The 16,472-nt window shown below is 42.7% G+C and overlaps 1 protein-coding gene across 11 annotated transcripts in view; it reads left to right on the forward strand.

Moving 5' to 3' along the window:
* The first annotated feature begins 3,352 nt into the window (after positions 1-3,352).
* MPPED1 (metallophosphoesterase domain containing 1) overlaps positions 3,353-16,472 on the forward strand; it is a 63,299-nt gene continuing 50,179 nt past the window's right edge. For 5 of the 11 annotated variants that reach the window (XM_015291240.4, XM_025142204.3, XM_046902474.1 and 2 more), the window contains exon 1: positions 3,562-3,639. The gene's annotated coding sequence lies outside the window, so the exon portion shown is untranslated. Of the gene's footprint in view, positions 3,529-3,561; positions 4,139-5,100; positions 15,011-16,472 lie in introns of those variants that run through there. The other 6 variants (XM_015291244.4, XM_046902465.1, XM_416454.8 and 3 more) reach the window with 3 other exon arrangements.

The raw sequence follows: 16,472 nt of genomic DNA on the forward strand, positions 1-16,472 counted from the left end.
TAATCAGGCACAACATGCTTTGGTTTTCCCGTCACAGTGCAAAGCAGCAGACTGCATGCACACTGACTTGCATGCTACGTATTTAAGAGTCCTGGCTAGGAGCGCAGTGAATGTGTAGATCAGCTGTACTTGCCAAGTGCAGTAAATCATATCTTTCAGGAAAGCATCACAGGAGCCCAGCACAGACGAGCCTAGGAAGCATTGACATAGCAGATGTGTGCAAACCAGCTTTGCAGTGCATGTGCAGAAAGTCTGATATGTCAGAGAAGCACAGAGGATGGGTAGAGGATAACACCAGGAAGGACGGACTGACAATTTCAGAGCTAGAGGCTGTCACTCAGCAGTGGTCCGCTGCTCCTCTTCTGCACTGACACTGTACTGACAGAAGGCTGCACGAACCCTTATCTGTAAAAATCAAACTACTCGAGAATCAAAAAATCCTAACGTAGATCAGATCCATTTACCTACCGAAAAATGGTTGGAGTACAGATTTAAATTAAACTAAACATAAAATAATTGTCAACCATCAAGAAGCCAAATGAAATACAAAAATTCAGCAGAAGAAAGGGATGCACTCTCATGTAGAATGATCTTTACCATCCATTTATACCTCCCCCCCCTGCATCCTCCCGAACTTCATTTGCCCAGTGATCTTTCACATTAGATCAGGGGATCACGTCCTCCCCTGTTATTTGAAATTCATTTTTGAATTAGTCAGTTGCTAAGTGAGTGAAGGTTCACATAGCACTTTGTCATTAGAAATAAGAATCTGGAAATAAGAGGCGTAAGTTCTTCCACCTTAACATAATGATCTCTTTGTACAACCAAAGGCAACTGTTTAGGGGTTCTTCGCATCATTATCCCATGAATTTGATCAAAATTCCACTACAAGCATTGTCCTAATATTATTCCAGCACACTTCCACCCAAAATTCATTTGCTGTATTACCTCTCTCTCTTCAAATTATATTTGGTATTGCAAGTAACTTAGATCTTACACTTGCTGCCATGTACTGACATGAGTTAAGACAGCTAATCAAAAAGATGTTTGCTGCTGAAGTTTTGAAGGTGATGCCACTGAATTGGCTGAAGTCACTGGATAAGCAGATGGAGAAGGATGTAACTGATGCAGGAAAGCAATTTTTGAAAGCTGCAGTTTATTCCGCAGGCAGGCTGAGTATCTTTGTTTCAATCCATTCAGGGAGTTCTGTTAAGAACTATTTAACTCCAAGCTGAAAAATCAACGCAGGAGTAGAAAGATTGCCTATTTTTCTCTGTCAATCTACAACTAAAGCCAAGTATGAGAGGATAAGATCTGCTTTCAGTAGGACTGTGAAGGTGATGGCTACCAGACATTTCCCATTGAATTCCCATTCATGTGTCATTATTTCAGTTGTTTCAAGAAGTATTTTAAAATGCAAACGTGCTTTCGAAATGCATCAAGCACACTTAAGGTAGGCTTAATTAATGGACAATTTGAAACGATGCCACATCAATTTTATCCGAATGTCAGTTTTCATGCAAGCAGAACTTGACAGAAATCGTAAGTAAACAACTAAAAATGTAAAGTATCATTCGCTATTTTGTAACAATAGAAGCTAAGAAATTAATATTCTGAATACAGGGTTTAAAAGCTAAAATGGAACAATACAGTGCGTATGGATACAATGCTGTCTCTTAGCTGAAGAAGAATCAAAATAGCCAGACTTGTTAATAACAATCAGCTGCACATTTATGTACACATATTCACCAAAAAAAAAAAAAAGGCAGATCGATTACTCTCAGACAACTAAAATTTTTAAAAGTAAAATATCTGAATTACTAACGCCATTTTTTTCCCCACTTGTTCCTTTAAACAATAATTAAAATGAAGGTTTTCCTTCAAGCCACCTCTACATTATCTGGAACATTTCATCAACAATGTTAATGTTAATACTTAGCAAGCACATTTCTTTCTTTCTTTCTTTCTTCCTTTCCTTTTTTTTCTTTGAAGAAATTTATTACTCGTATTTCTCATGGGGAACCTACACAGCCTCTAGATTTCCAAAAACGGGTGCCTGTAATTACTTTTCTAAGCTTGTATTCATGCATCTGAATAAGTGAATTTATTGTGAATATGTTCTGCAGCTTCTAATAGGCCCTAACCATTAGGCTGATCAAAAAATTTTCAAGCACATTTATATTGTTGTAAAAACGCTGACATGTAAAAATGCAAAATTTCAAGATAAATATGTTTTGCCAGTAACAGAAATGGTGAGGGAGGGTTCTCAGGTCCAATTTTTCAGTTTCTGACACAGCTTGGCCTCATCTCCACCCGCACACAGAGCAGATAATGGCTCAGTGGGTAGCGGAGGTACTCGTCCCCTGTGTGAGCCCTCTGCTCCAGTTTGGCCTCTGCTTTGGAAATAGTTTCACTACTGGACTGGTTGGAAATGCATTCCCCCCCCCCTCCCCCCTCCCTTTTTTTTTCTTTCAGAAAAAAAAAACCCTCAAATGCTGTCTGTTTCATTCTGATGCAGAACAAATGCCCAAATCCCAGTTCTGTTTTAAGGAACGGATGTTTTCCAGCACACCATTTTTTCAAGGACTGTTCTATCAAGTGATAAAGTCACCGTGTGTGCTAAAAGCAGATGTAGCTCACTAATTGTAGCCGGCCATCCAGCACGCTTCCTCACCTGCTAGGTAAGACAGGAGCAGGCGTGCAGGAATTAGATTTATTCTTGGAGGGATTTTAAAATATTTCATTTCAGAATCACTTGACGACAGTGCAGTAAAGCCCTTTACATGTAATTTGCCTCTCCTCGATGTATGCGTTTAACTCTCCTGCTCTCTACTCATAATATCATAGGAGCGCAATATTATATATTTATGATTCGATGATCATGGCCTGATTTTGAAGCTCACAGAAGCCGTGCATGCTCGGTGCCTCCGGGAGCCACACCGGGTGGAGGCAGGAAAAGGGCCTTCCCCTCACACCCCCAAGTTCCCACCGCCCCACCAACACCTCCCAGCCCCCCCGCCCTCGGCCGTGACGGGGAGCGGCTCCCCCGACCCCAAGGCGGGGGGTGGAGGGGGAAACCCGGGCCGCCGTGAGGAGGGCTGCGGGCCAGGGGCAGCAGCCGCGGACCCCCACTGCCGCCCGCTCTCCGCCTCACGGCCGGCGCGGCGCGGCCTGGCTGCAGTCGGACACCCCGATCAACTTCCCCCTGCGCAATGAGGGGACGCGGGGGCGGCCGGCACGGAGCTGCCGCCTAACCCCCCGCTCCCGAGGGGCTGCATCAGCTCTGCCCGGGGCGGGCGGGCTCCCGCGAGCCCCTCGGGCGGAAAGCGTAGAGGCGCGGGGGCGGGCCGGCAGCTCGTCCCGGCCCCGGCCGGGGGCCATGGAGCACCGCGGGCCCCATGCCCGGCCGGGCAGCTCTGGCCACGGGCCGGGCCGCGGCCACTCGGCGCTCCGGCGGCGCGGGGCTCCCCGGGCGGGCGGGGAGGAGGGGAGGGCCGGCGGTGGGGGATTCCTGGCCCCCCAAAGGAGGTGGGGGAGGCGGGGGAGGGGAGGCGAGGGGGAGGGGAGGCTGGGCTCCCGGAGAACGAGACGGGCACTCGCACAAAATCCTGCGGCTTCAGAGCAGCCCTGGCGGGCAGGGTAAGTGCTCCGGGGAGCGCCCCTGCTCCGCGGGGTGGGAGCGGGGAGGGATCCGGGCGGCCGCCCCGGGCGGGGTCTGCCCGCGGCTCGGGGCGGGGGCAACGCGCAGGGCCCGCTCCCCGCGGCGGGGTCGGTTGGAGGCGGTGGGGTTCGAGCCTCGGCGCTGCCTTCCCCGGCTGGGGACCGCGGAGAAGGGGGGATGGGTGTGCGTGCGCGGCCGTGCCAGGATCCGGATCCCCCCGCCTGCCCACCCCCAAGCGCGTCAGGGCTTCGCCTCTCCCAGCCGAGCCTCCCCGCGGCTTCTCCGCGCTCCTTAAAAAATATATACGTATGCCCCACAGCCGGAGAGAGTGAGGCGGTCCGGCAGGGGGAAGGGCTTTCCGAGGAGCAGGGGCTGCCGAGAGGCGGAGGGAAGCGCCCCGCGGCTCCCCGCGCCCTGCCTCCATGCCGCTCTGCCGCCACTCGCCTTCCGCCGGGCCGGAGGAAGGGCTGCGCGAAGGTAAATCCGGGCTGTCAGCCGCTGAGCGGAGCGCTGCCCTCCCGCCCGCCGCCTCTCTCCGGCCGCGGGGCTGAGGGGGAAGCGGCCGCGCTCCCGCCGGGAAGTTACTTTGTTAGCGAGTTCCCGCGGAGGCTGCGAGCCGCGGGTCGGAGGGAGGGCGGCTTCGTCGGCCCCGGGCAGGTGCGAGGGCGCGGACCGCCCAGAGGGAGCCCGGGAGCAGCGGGTGCGGCGGCTCGGCCCGGGGAAGGGGCGGTGGGAGCGGGAGAACTTTGCTGGGTGGTAGGAGAGGATGTGGTGACCTCCAAAGTTTTGTTCCGGGAGGAGAGCGTTCAGTAAGTTGCTCAGAATTCGTGCTGATCTTCGTGTCGTGCGTCGCGCTGCTGCTTGGTACCCGGCACGCTCCGAGCAGCGGAGCGGGGAAGATACAGAAGATTGAAGAGGGTTACGTAGGGGGGGTCGTTGCTTTTAATGTATTTCCCTGCTTTCTTAATGCCTGCATTTCTGTGGTTTGCACGTTGGGATAGGCAGCGTGAAATACATTTTTAAATACATATATTTGTGCGTGGCCGACGTAGGAGATAAGGATGGGAAACGTGCAGAAAGCGGGCAGGTTTCAGACCTTCCGTTCTCTTTGGCAAATGATCAGTAGTTGAAGGTTTCTGCCTACACCATACGTATCTTGGTGATACCTTAATTGGAAGATCTGCTGATAACGGCCGGTATTGATAACCGCTTCAACTTCAGTTAATGCCTAATGAATTTAGTGAGTAATTTAGGCTATAGAGCAAAGGAGCTTTAGTTATTCAGGGTAAATTGATAACTGGGCAAGGTTATTAAACTTTGTGATAAGCTCCCGGTGAAGTGAGCTCAGCAGATATTTAAAATGCAGGACTACATTGAAGATGTGTATGGCCGGGATTTGGCTTCCAAAATGAGTGCCTCTTTTGAGAAGGCTGTTAAGTAGTCATTACAGGACTGTGATGTGCGCTGGACCTGCGCGTGTTAAGCTGTGCCGTGATGTAAATTTGCTGGCAGCGTAGGTATGTATTTTTTATTTGGCAGATGATATTATTTATTATTAAATGCGATGGCTGTCCCGTGTGTGTTACATAGATGGATTGATCGATTGCAATCGTTAGCCACAGAATTTAAGTGGCTTGTTCAAACAATTCTAGCTTTGCTCCTCGTGTTTCCTTCGTTGTCTCAGGCTGAGACAGAAGAATCTTAAAATCTCTTCCTTGTACACCACTGTCTGTCTCTTCTCTGTGCTTTCCTTCAGTCTAATTTAAAGCGTTGTAACTGCTGTGAATACCTGTGCGGATTCACACGAAGAAAGGCTCCTGTGTTAAAGATAAACAATCGTTCCTCTTAGACTAGAGCAAACCCTTCGTGCCCTGTGTGAAAACCTGTTAAAGTGTTATTATAGGGTGCTTTGGTCTTAGTTTGTGATACCAAACAACAAACAGCACCAGAGAATGCACAGATAAAGCTGGTGCTCTGATCTTTGTTTAAACAGGTCATGGTTCTTCTTTAATGCTCTGTGCTCATTACAGGAACTGTCAGCAGGAATGTAAAGCGGACCGGAGTTCAGATTTGGAATACGTTGCCTATTCTGACATTGATGTTTCTGCTTCTTGAGTTAGTGATTATAGCGTTGTTTGTGATCGTATTTATCTAACCCAATTCATTGTAAAGAATTAGAAAAAAAAAATCCATATTATGTCCTCATAGGAAAGGAATCCGATCGGATCTGCTGCCTCAGATGCAGTCCCTCTCACCTGAAGAGTTACACAGGAGTGGGCTTTTCTCTATTGTAGCAGAGCATGCAATGGTATATGGAAAGGGTTCTGTTTTTTAAGCCAGCTGGAGTTTTGCCACTGAATTATGAGGAACCCCAAATTCCTTAGAACCAGCTGACCACTTAATTGATGCAGATAGTGAATAAAAAGTGAGTTTAGATTTGAGGATTTCAGTATTTTTCTATATGAAATCAGTTTTCATCTCCAGTGATTAATACACATAGTAGTAATTCGCTGCAGTTCATTTGATTCCTGTTAAACCTTATTTCAAAGAACTGCAAGCAGCCAGATTCAGAGAGGATATGTAAAATAATCTGAGGGAAGAGTCTTTCCTCATGGTACTGTTACATTAAGATGTATTAGACTGTTACAATGTACAGTTTGAGGTCTCCCGAGAAGACCAAGCACAGTGGTGGAAACTGTAATTTGCATAAACACCAGGTTGGGCTTTGTGAACATTGTCCATGGGTCAGTTGGGTCTGTGCGGCAGTGTATGAAAGCGATATGGTCTCTAATGGTTATTTCTAACTTAAATACACGTTCCTGTTTCAATCCCGAATCCTCCAGGTTTGTTTCAGAGCATAAGCAAGGCTGTTAATGTAATGGGGTCCTTTAAGGTCACTGGACTGTTATTCCGTGACTTCCTCTTAGAAGGTCATCCTTAGAGGCTAATGTTATTGTAAACAAAATACATGCGAATGCAGTGCTCGGGTAGGCTTACAGAATGAAAGTCCTGTGTAAGACACGTTGCAAAAAGGAGCAGAGCTCTTAGTGTAATGACTGTTAACCTGCTTCTGCAGTGACCACCTCCAGAGGGTGAAGCAGTTCATCCTCTTGTGACTGCTTGACTTCGTTGTTGAAACTGTCAACAAGTGTGACAGGTTTGCTGTGATTTGATGTGGCAGTGGGAATTATATTAGGATTAACAAATAACCATCATGCTGTATATGTAGTAACTTGCAGTTGTAGATGATTTGGTCTTCATTACGCTAACCTAAATACAGAATGCTTTACTATTTAAAATACCGGTATTTACCATGGGAGTAAAATTGGGTTCATAATGCCATTTAAATATACTGCACTGTGTATGACTGAAGAGCCAAATTAATGTTGGTGTCATAAGGATTGATCATCTTTTTGAGATTATTTTTTAAGAGTTGTAATACATACTTATAATACATTTCAGTTGCAAATATTTGCCACTTACTGATTATGTCTATTTAGTTTATACATTTCTGCTAATAAGATTACTGTATTAAACATATATGACTTTTTTTGCAAGCTGCTTTGATGCGGCATGCTCTCCTGACCTTTCAAGTTCAGTTTATCTACCACACATGCAGTCCAGCTTCTCTTACAGCAGGTGAGGGTCTTGCCATTCAGCCAGAGATTGGAGCCAGCAGAGCAGCTGTCGAAGCAGTGTATGAAGGAGACCAATGGTTACTGACATACTTGACTGTTTTTTCTTTGCCCTATCCTAATTGGTTGCTTTGCTCAAGCTTCCTCTTTGCCAGCTCTCAGTCGCTTTACTTTGTGTTGTCTGTGGCTCAGACATCCTGCACGACACTTAACTTTCTTATCTTTTTTCTTCTTCTCACATGCTCTACCATATCATTTTTCTTTTTCTTCCTTTTTTTTATTCTTTGTGACATTAATCCTGCTTATTTTTTCATTGTCTTCAAAAATAAATGGAAGGAACATAATGTTCTGTCGTTGCCTTGATCATTTTTTTTCTACATTGCTGTATCATTTTTGTCCCACATCCTTTGTTGAGTTTTGGTAGACTGTAATCTCTTTGGGGCAGAAGCTTTTTTGCTGCTGTTTGATTGTACAGTGCCTAGCATAGTTTGTTCTTGGATATCAATCGGTCTTTGGGCACTTGTGTAACAGTAAATAATAACACTGGAATTATGTCTTGTTTATGTGACAGCCTTCCTTCTGGTTTTGCAGTAAACCAAAAATATATTGCTCAAAGCTTATCTTCACAGTATCACTATTCTGAGATATATGTCAGTTTTTCCCTCAGCACATGTACTGAATCCCTCATGTGAGTTGGTTTTGGTAAAAGTTCAAGATACCTTGCCTGCTGGAGACGGAGTGGGATGGGTTAAAACCCAACTACTGACAGTAGTTAACAAAATATTAAAAGCTGAATGGTAAATAGAAGATCTGACAACACCAAAAAATATTCTGGCTTTACTAGGTTGATCGAGTAAGAGATAGAAAGAAAAAGAAAATCCAGAAATGTATAGTGGTTTCATTTCACTACTTTGATGTTTTCCTCCTAAATATTTTTTTTCATTTTGGTCTCCCTTTACTTTTCACCACTGGAACACTTGGCTTTGTTTTAGCATCTTTTGGGTCAAATGAAGATTTGTAGTCCGTCCCAATACAATTGTCAAAATAGGTTTTCAAAAGCCAGCAAACGAGGTGATGCAGTGTGTATGGCTCATGAGCCACAGTTCAGCAGTAGCCTGTCCAGCACTTTGCAGTGTGAGAGCTACCACCTGAGTTAGCTAAACTGGGGAGAAGTACTGTGAGTGTGCTGTCTTAGTGTAGGTGTTCTCCTGATTTTTGTTCCTCTCACGAGTAGTCCCTTCAGTTTTAGGGAGAGCAGTGATTTGCAGCATCCTGTTGTGAAAAAGGCACTGTAGGACTGGGTCTTCCTGATCTCCCACACTCCACCTCAGAACTGTACCTGGGGCTTCTGTATTAGATATCCTCTTTCCCTGAAAGAAGAGATTTAGTTATCTTTGTCTCAGTTTCCCATGCAGCCTGGAGGTGGGTTCTATGTGGGCATGACCTCATGCGTACAAAAAGTGAATAGTCCAACTTCTGAGTTATTTTTTTCCTATCAGTCCTGGAGAGGATACCTGGAAAAATAAACAGGGAAAACCCACTGACTCTCTCCCTGGATGTTAATCAGATGACATGAAGGATTTCAACTGAATAAATAAAGCTGAAGGATTGAAATATGGAAACAATGAAAATAGTAGTACAATGTACTTAAATTTCAAAGTTTTGTGTCTAAATGTATATATGAATATATATAATATATAAAGCCGTTAAAAAGATTTCTTGATTCCTTTTAATAAGATTATCCTTAAAGTAGTATCACTGAAGGTATGTTTACATGTAAGCTGTTGTATATTCTGATGTGCACGTGTTTGCGTGCTTGTACTTTGGCATTTCATTGATCTTCAGCTACAGGTGTTAGACTGGCAACTTTTATTTTCCCATTCTTATGTATTGACATAGAGATCAGCAACCTTTCAAGACTGTTTAGTGTTAGATTTTTTTTTTTTTTCCTGAAATCACAGGCAAATGTTAGCAACAGAAATTCATCCAAATCTGAGCAGTGCTGCTGGACAAAAAGGGGAGACTCTGTGAGCTGTCCTGCGGGCATCAACATGCCTTTGTGTGAAGCACCAACTCTACCTCCGGCTGCCCTCAGAATGTGGGAGTTGCTGCCTGTTCTGCTGTCCTCTACTTCTGTCCTCAGCCACCCTGGTACCAGCACTGCGCACTGCTGACCTGTGGGCTAACCCTGCTGGTGGAGGACACTTGATTTTGAGTGCTTGCTTTAGAGTGACCTGAACTGACAGCTAGGCATTTAGTATTAGGCTTTGTCATATTCTGATAAAATATTGGTATCAGAGCTAACAGGCGAAATCATATGGATTTATTGCCTTCAGTTGAGAATGACCCAATCGGCTAAATTCTGTGCATTTATATGCTATATCCACTGAAATTAGTTTGGATAAATTCTGTGGCACAGGTAACTTGGATTTAACTGGTGATGCTTGTCTAGGTAAAGGCTAAGAAATTAATGGTAGGCAGTTCTCACAAAAGGGTAAAGGAAAAGAACAAAGTTATTCAGTTGCGGAGTTAAACCAAACTCTGTCTTCTGAAGTATATGATGTTTCATTACTTACATACACATTTTATAAGCAAATATTTTAAGAGATTTGACAGCTTAGTCAGATGACGTGCCCAAATTGCAGACTGAAATGTGGAATGAAAGCACCACAGTCTTAGTTTACTCCTATTGAAATGTCTGTTTGTGGTAATTTTTCCAGATAACCTGTATTGTAGGTATTTTTTCATTAAGATGACTATTATCATTTTGGGACTTATAATTCTTCTTTTATCAGCTTGGGATCTTCAGTAGCGTAGCATATTTTGAAATACTACCTGGGATGAAAGCTAACTTTTTAGAGTGAAGAATGAGTTTTGTGGCTTTTAGATATATTTATTTAAGATTTCCTTACTTAGCGGTAATTACTTAAATAGATAAGCTACGTCTCAGCAGATATTTTGGGATAAATAGAGCAAAACAGTATATTTTTCGGGGAAAAGATTTTATTTTCCTTAAGAAAAATGTATCCATATAAATATTTTATCCAAATGTGATGTTTTATATGTTAAGGCAAGACTGTACGTAGGGCTACAGTAAAGCATTTAGCCTTGACAAATATTCAGTCTGTTTGTAGATCTTAGAGCACTGCAGTGTTTAAAATGTATTTGGTGTTTTGTAAAGTCAAGGTTTAAGAAAAAGACAAACCCATATTATTAGTGCTTTTTTTTTTTTAATTTAATTTAATAAATTAACTGTTATTTGTATGGATGAGAACTTGGTTCAGGAAATGATACTCCTGATAATCCCAAATAAAATAAAATCTTCATAAATAGAACACTCAGTCATTGTGGTTTTGTGAACCTAGGTGAGTAAATTAGCACAAGTAATGTAAAATCATGCAATCATCATTCAAAGGAAGACAAGCTAAGAAGATTTGAAAGTGATAAGCGTTTTAAATCAACACAATTAAATTTAATAGGCAAATGTATGATTAGAGTGTTTTCTGAATCCATCCATCTCTTTTTCTGGGTGCCAGGTCAGGACTTTGATGTAGAGTAGATACAGTATTCCTTTTGAGGAAACTCCAAAGATGTGAATGTAAGAGCACAGTTCCAAAAGACAAATGATCTCATTTCCTACTTGCTATGTCTATAAAATATTTGCATGACAGTTAAAGCTAACAAATACTAACAAATAGTGTTTTTTATTTATAAAGTAATGAGAGAAACATGTATAATACTTGTGCTTGAGAGCAATGGAAGAAAACTAATTTGGAGTAAAAGTTAATTTCAGTGACGAATGTTGTCATACTGTGTTTGACAGGTCATTGTAATCAGCAAAGAAGAGGAAGAATGTGTTTTTGCATGGTGAGAGATAACTTGGGGGATTTGTTTTTATTTTTTCCTAATGCATGTTAAGGTAATTATAATTACAGAGAAATAAAAAGTCTTATATAAGTCAGCAGATCTTTTCACATTACAAAACAGGTTGCTCTGTGACTTGTAGATCTGCAGTTAAGAAATAGATGGTATAAATGAAGAGACACCAAAGCATTCCTTGACAGATGAAATACAGGATTTGATAGACTGTGTGTTTCTTTTCACTGAAGTTGGTAGGATTTTGAGGCATACAGGTAATTGAGAATTATGTCTGCTGTTTCTGGTTATTTATCTGGGAGTAACTCTGACATCTGGTGAAAAGATACAGTCACAGAACTGACAACAGTTAGCAAATACAAGTTCGCTAGTGCAGAAAACCATCTCAGATGTGTTTTTAAGATGGTCCAAGGGGTCTCCTTAATAAATTATGGAGATGATTTAGTTTCTTTACCCATCTTCTGAAGAGAGTTGAAACTGGAAGGCAGGGTGCTTAGGATGTCTATCCATTAAAGACAGAACGTAAGAAGTTTCTGAAAATGACGGCCAGAGTGTAGCGAACATATGTGCTATAGTTAACAGCTGAGCCATAGTAGAGAGACATTTTAAAGTTTTTATTCAGATTCTTGACCTTAAGACAACAAGCATAAACATCAGTCGATATCCTTACGTGTTGTAAGGATGTTGTCTGCCATGAGAAGCAGACAAAGCAATGTGTTTTGCCACCGCCGGGCCCTCACAGAATTAACTGGTGTACTTGTTCCACTTTTACTGTGGTGATAAACCTGCCCTACAGAACTCGCTCTAATGCATACATTTATTTGCTGCTTAACAGCAGAGATTTCTTGGAACATGTGACTTTCATGTGGTGCTACCCTTCAGTTGTGGTCTCTACAGAGCAGGTCTGAAGCACAAAGGCAGCCCAGGGCCTCATGCCAGGCCCGGTGCTTGTGCCAGGCCTCTGCGTGTGCTGTGGATCGAGGTTTGGAGGCTTGAGGGCTGTCGCCTTGGCGCACTGCACCAGAGCTAAACTGACATTTAGGAAAACTAACATTCTCAAATGCTGTCCTGCTTCTGTAGCCTAGTGGGGCTAGCTTTCCAAGCAGGAATTGTAGCTCCCTGTGTTCATAACGTAGAACTCCGGGAATTTGTTAAGGGTTGAGGCTCTGTAAATGACAGCACAGATTATAAAATGACAATTCAGATATCCTTGAGGAATCTGTTGGTTTTTAAAATACTGTTTAATACTCATTGTTACAAATTAGGTGTATGTAAAGCAGTTGCCTTGGGGAAAGGAGGCTTGTATGTGCATATTTCACTTCAGTACATTGCACTTTCACTTGTTCACTTTTTAAATGCATTTGGTACAAAAAATTGTATTCATTTAGAGGGCCTTATAATCCCATCAGTAGAAGTGACATGATTGACCTTAGAACCTATAAGTGTCTCTACGATGATGCTGCCTTCACTTCAAAGTCCACAATTGTGTTAAGAGCATTCAAATTCCTCATTTGTCGAGTGAATTTGCTTGGTCTCTTAAAGGAAGACTCGGTGGTTTGTGTTTGCCAGGACTTGCATTTCATTTCAGAAAATGAAGAGAAGGAAGCGGAGAGTGTATCACTTTGGAAAAGCTTTTATCTGCAGAGCGATTTGCTTGGCTCATCCTTTCCCACAGAATAATGTCTTTTTAGGATTGTTTCAGCATTCATTTTCTGATGACAGAACTGGAAATAGCAGCCTAATTCCATCGATTAGTATGGACTATGTGAAATGGATATTTTCAACAGGAAAAAGAATAGTTTTCAGCCTATTTCTCATACTAATCATTTTACTGGTTCCATTATGTTCACTTATTGCTGGACAGTCTGTAATAACCTGTTTGTGTTGGGGGGTAGGGATTTAAAACAAAAAATAAACAACAGTAATTTGTTATCACAAAGCCAAACACTAGGGGTTTTAAGAATGTTACTATGACAATTGGTACCACTGCTGCTGAATACTCTATGCCACTTTTTTTTTTTTCCCATTTTTTTAAAAATCAAGAGCCTGCTTCAGTGTGTAGTGGATGAACTGACAGCCTATGAAGAATAGTTTACCCTCAGTACAGGGGACAGCCTAAACTCCCAGTGAAACTCTAGGAGGGGTTTCTGCCTACCAGTTACCAAGATTACCAGTATTCAGTTTCTATTGGAAGGTGTCCCGGTGACAGGGAGTTGGACTAGATGGCCTTTAAGGTACTTCTCACCTCAGACCATTCTACAATTCTGTGATTTGCACAAGAAGCACGTGTGTGACTATGTGGTCTACCACACGCTCTCATGTGCTTCGTTAACGTATTTTACTGCTGTTGTCTCATTGGCTTTCCCTGAAAAAATATAGCTTTGATATTTTATAGCTGCATGAAGGTGCCTTTTTTTTACTACTGCATTTTATTTCTTCATTGCCTCCCCAAATCCCAGCTCGTCATACTCTCTGAACAAAATGTGTTTTCTGTAGCTGCTTCTGCCACTGACCTAGTACCAGCTTCTCTTCTTTCTTCATGGTATCTCACTATTGCTGATGCAAAATCTGGCAGCTTCCCCTCTTCAGCTTTCTTGCTGTGATGTGCTCCAGCCGTGTTAAACTTTTTGATCTCCAGATTTTTTGTAACCTGGCAAAGTTCTTTGATCAACAGGTAACTCCCTCAGAGTTTTATTTCTTAATCTGTAGCTTGTTCTTATCATCAATGTCACCAACACCATCGGTATTTTATCTTGATTTCTAATTATTGTTTCAGTGACATCTGCTTGAGCTGTGTTGTTCTTAAGTCTAGATTCTTATATCCTATTGCTAGAATAGCTGTCAAGAAGTCTCAGTATTGCTTGTAGGCTTGAGACAAAGAGTACATGATAGCAATGGAGATGATGGAATAAGATCTGATGAGAGACAATGGACAAGAGAGTGAGCTGGAACTCACTCTCCTTGGGGAGGGGGGGGAAGAAAGAGAAAGGGATGCATAGAAAGGCTGGAGAATTGATGTAAAAATAAATATGCTGGCTATACTAGAAATTCCTGGCTGAAAAAGTAAGAAAATCTTATAATACACTTTTTTTAATTTGAGAACTTAATTCAGCAAATGACTTAAATATATGTCTGAATTGAAGCACCTGCCTGGTCCAGTAATTCCTCAGGATAGATGGTGACCCATATAGTTTATGGCCTGATGCAAAGCCTGCTGAAGGCGGTCTAGCAGTGTCCATTGTATACAGTGGGCTTTGGATCAGGCCTCTGTGAACCTTTGAGCACATGTTAAAGGAAGCAGCTGAAAGATAATGCACAGAGAACATTCCTGACATCAGTAAGGAAATGGCTTAGCTGGTTTAATAGCTTTTTCTCAGTCTGTGATTCTAACAGCCAGGTTTGTGATATTTATTTTAGTATTCATGTTCTTGCAGTCCTTTTTACATTTCCCTGTTTTTCTCTGGCAGACATCCCGCAGCTCCATAAGTCTGGGGGAAGAGGATGGTTAGCATGTTGTTGCTGTGGGGATTTGAGTCTTAGTGCTCTGTGTTGGTAATGCTGGGCATATAAATTTTAAAACTTGCATACTAGAGATGCAGATAATTATTTCCCCGCTACATTTTATACTCTGGTCTAGGCAAGAAAGAAATTTCAGAATATTGAAAGAAGAGAAAGTTACGATTGTGGGGACTATTGGAAATGGAAACAGAAAGAGGGGAGTAATGGGTGTCAGTCTAGTTATCAGTCAAGCTAGAAAGAGACAGCTTGTTCTGTCGAACACTAAGAATGTTCGTAGTCAGCCAACCACTTATGCAGGAAAGCAGCCCTAGACTGAAAGGTAAGGTTCAAAGACATCTGTGTATGTTTCTGAAATGAGCTTGAATGAAGCTTGCTATTGAATTATGCTTACTGATTATGCGTGTTACAGTATTTGATTTTTGTTTAGCATAAGCTATTCATGCGATTGCTAGTTATCTTATTCTTATTGCAGTATCTGTCTCTTTTTTTTCTTCCCACCCCCCTTGTCTTGGATGCTTTTTATGTGTCCAGAGTTGACACTGGGTGACTGTCATTTGGCAGAAGGCTTAGCAATGCTGTGGTGTCTCTTTTTTTTTTTCCCCTTAAGTGAGACAGTGTTGCCTTCCAATTTCCTACATGTTCATGTGGTGAACTTCTTGCTGAATGTCTGTGGCTAGCATCCTCGCAGGCTTGCCTAATGGTGTGATTCACATGCTCTCCCGTGTGCAGGGATTGATTCCCTGCTTAAAGGAGCTCTTCAGCACTAAATGGTGTATCGGTGGCGTACTTGCCATGCTTAGTTTTTGTTTGCAAACAAAGTGGAAAAAAATGTTATTTTGAATTAGTTTGTGTTGATAAGCACTGATTTCCCCTTACTTGGAAAAAGAGAAAGCAGAGCTTAAGAGTGGACATTGGGGTGCCAGGATCCATCTGCTTCTCGTCTCCTTTGATGTATCACTTGAGAGCAGTCATAGAAGACAGGACCAAACAGGAGGATAACAAAAACGTGTCTCAGCTGCTTTGGACACTGAGAGTTTCCTAAGGCCAATGGGAGCTCTTAGATCCCGTCGGGCTGTGCCTTAATGCCTTTGCAGCTTCAGTTCAGCTACGTGTAAGGTGGGCATGAGCTTTGAATTATAAAACACAGGGTGTTTTTTAAGGTAATTTGAAATCCTCACGTAGAGCTGTGGAGTCATATATTATTAATCATACTGGAGAATATTTCTAGAAGTCTCCAGTCCTAATGTTTTCTCTCCAACACAAGTAGGTTCACTAGGAACAGTTTACCCCCTATAAAATGCCTGACCGTGCCCATTCAAACTTCTTTACAAATGCTTCATTTATTACAGGAAGCTCCTCAGGGAGGATTCTTCACATCTGCCATCATAATTTCTTATTTCCTAAGCGCTGCAATTTGTACTTGATTATTCTTACACGAATCGTGCCTCCCTTCCCTCCCCCTGCGCTGGCACATTCCATTGTGCTGCTGCTTGTTCATGTAGCCTGCACGCAGCATCTGAGAGCATTTAAATCCAAATTTTTCTTTGCTGTTATTCTACCATTTCTTTACCCCACTCAATTCTGGGGGGGGGGTAGCTGCTTTTTTATTCTGAGACAGTTGTTCTGCGGGTTGTTAGCGACAGCGAGTTGTCATCATTTTGCGGCCATTCAGCAAGTAACAAAAACGAGCTGAATCTCTCATTCCAGTTTTCTAAGGACAAGGTTTCCCAAAACAAAAATACACCACCACTTCTTGGAGCACTTAACATCTCCAGTAGACA

The sequence above is a fragment of the Gallus gallus genome, chromosome 1 (assembly GCF_016699485.2).
Source record: "Gallus gallus isolate bGalGal1 chromosome 1, bGalGal1.mat.broiler.GRCg7b, whole genome shotgun sequence".
Taxonomy (NCBI): domain Eukaryota; kingdom Metazoa; phylum Chordata; class Aves; order Galliformes; family Phasianidae; genus Gallus; species Gallus gallus.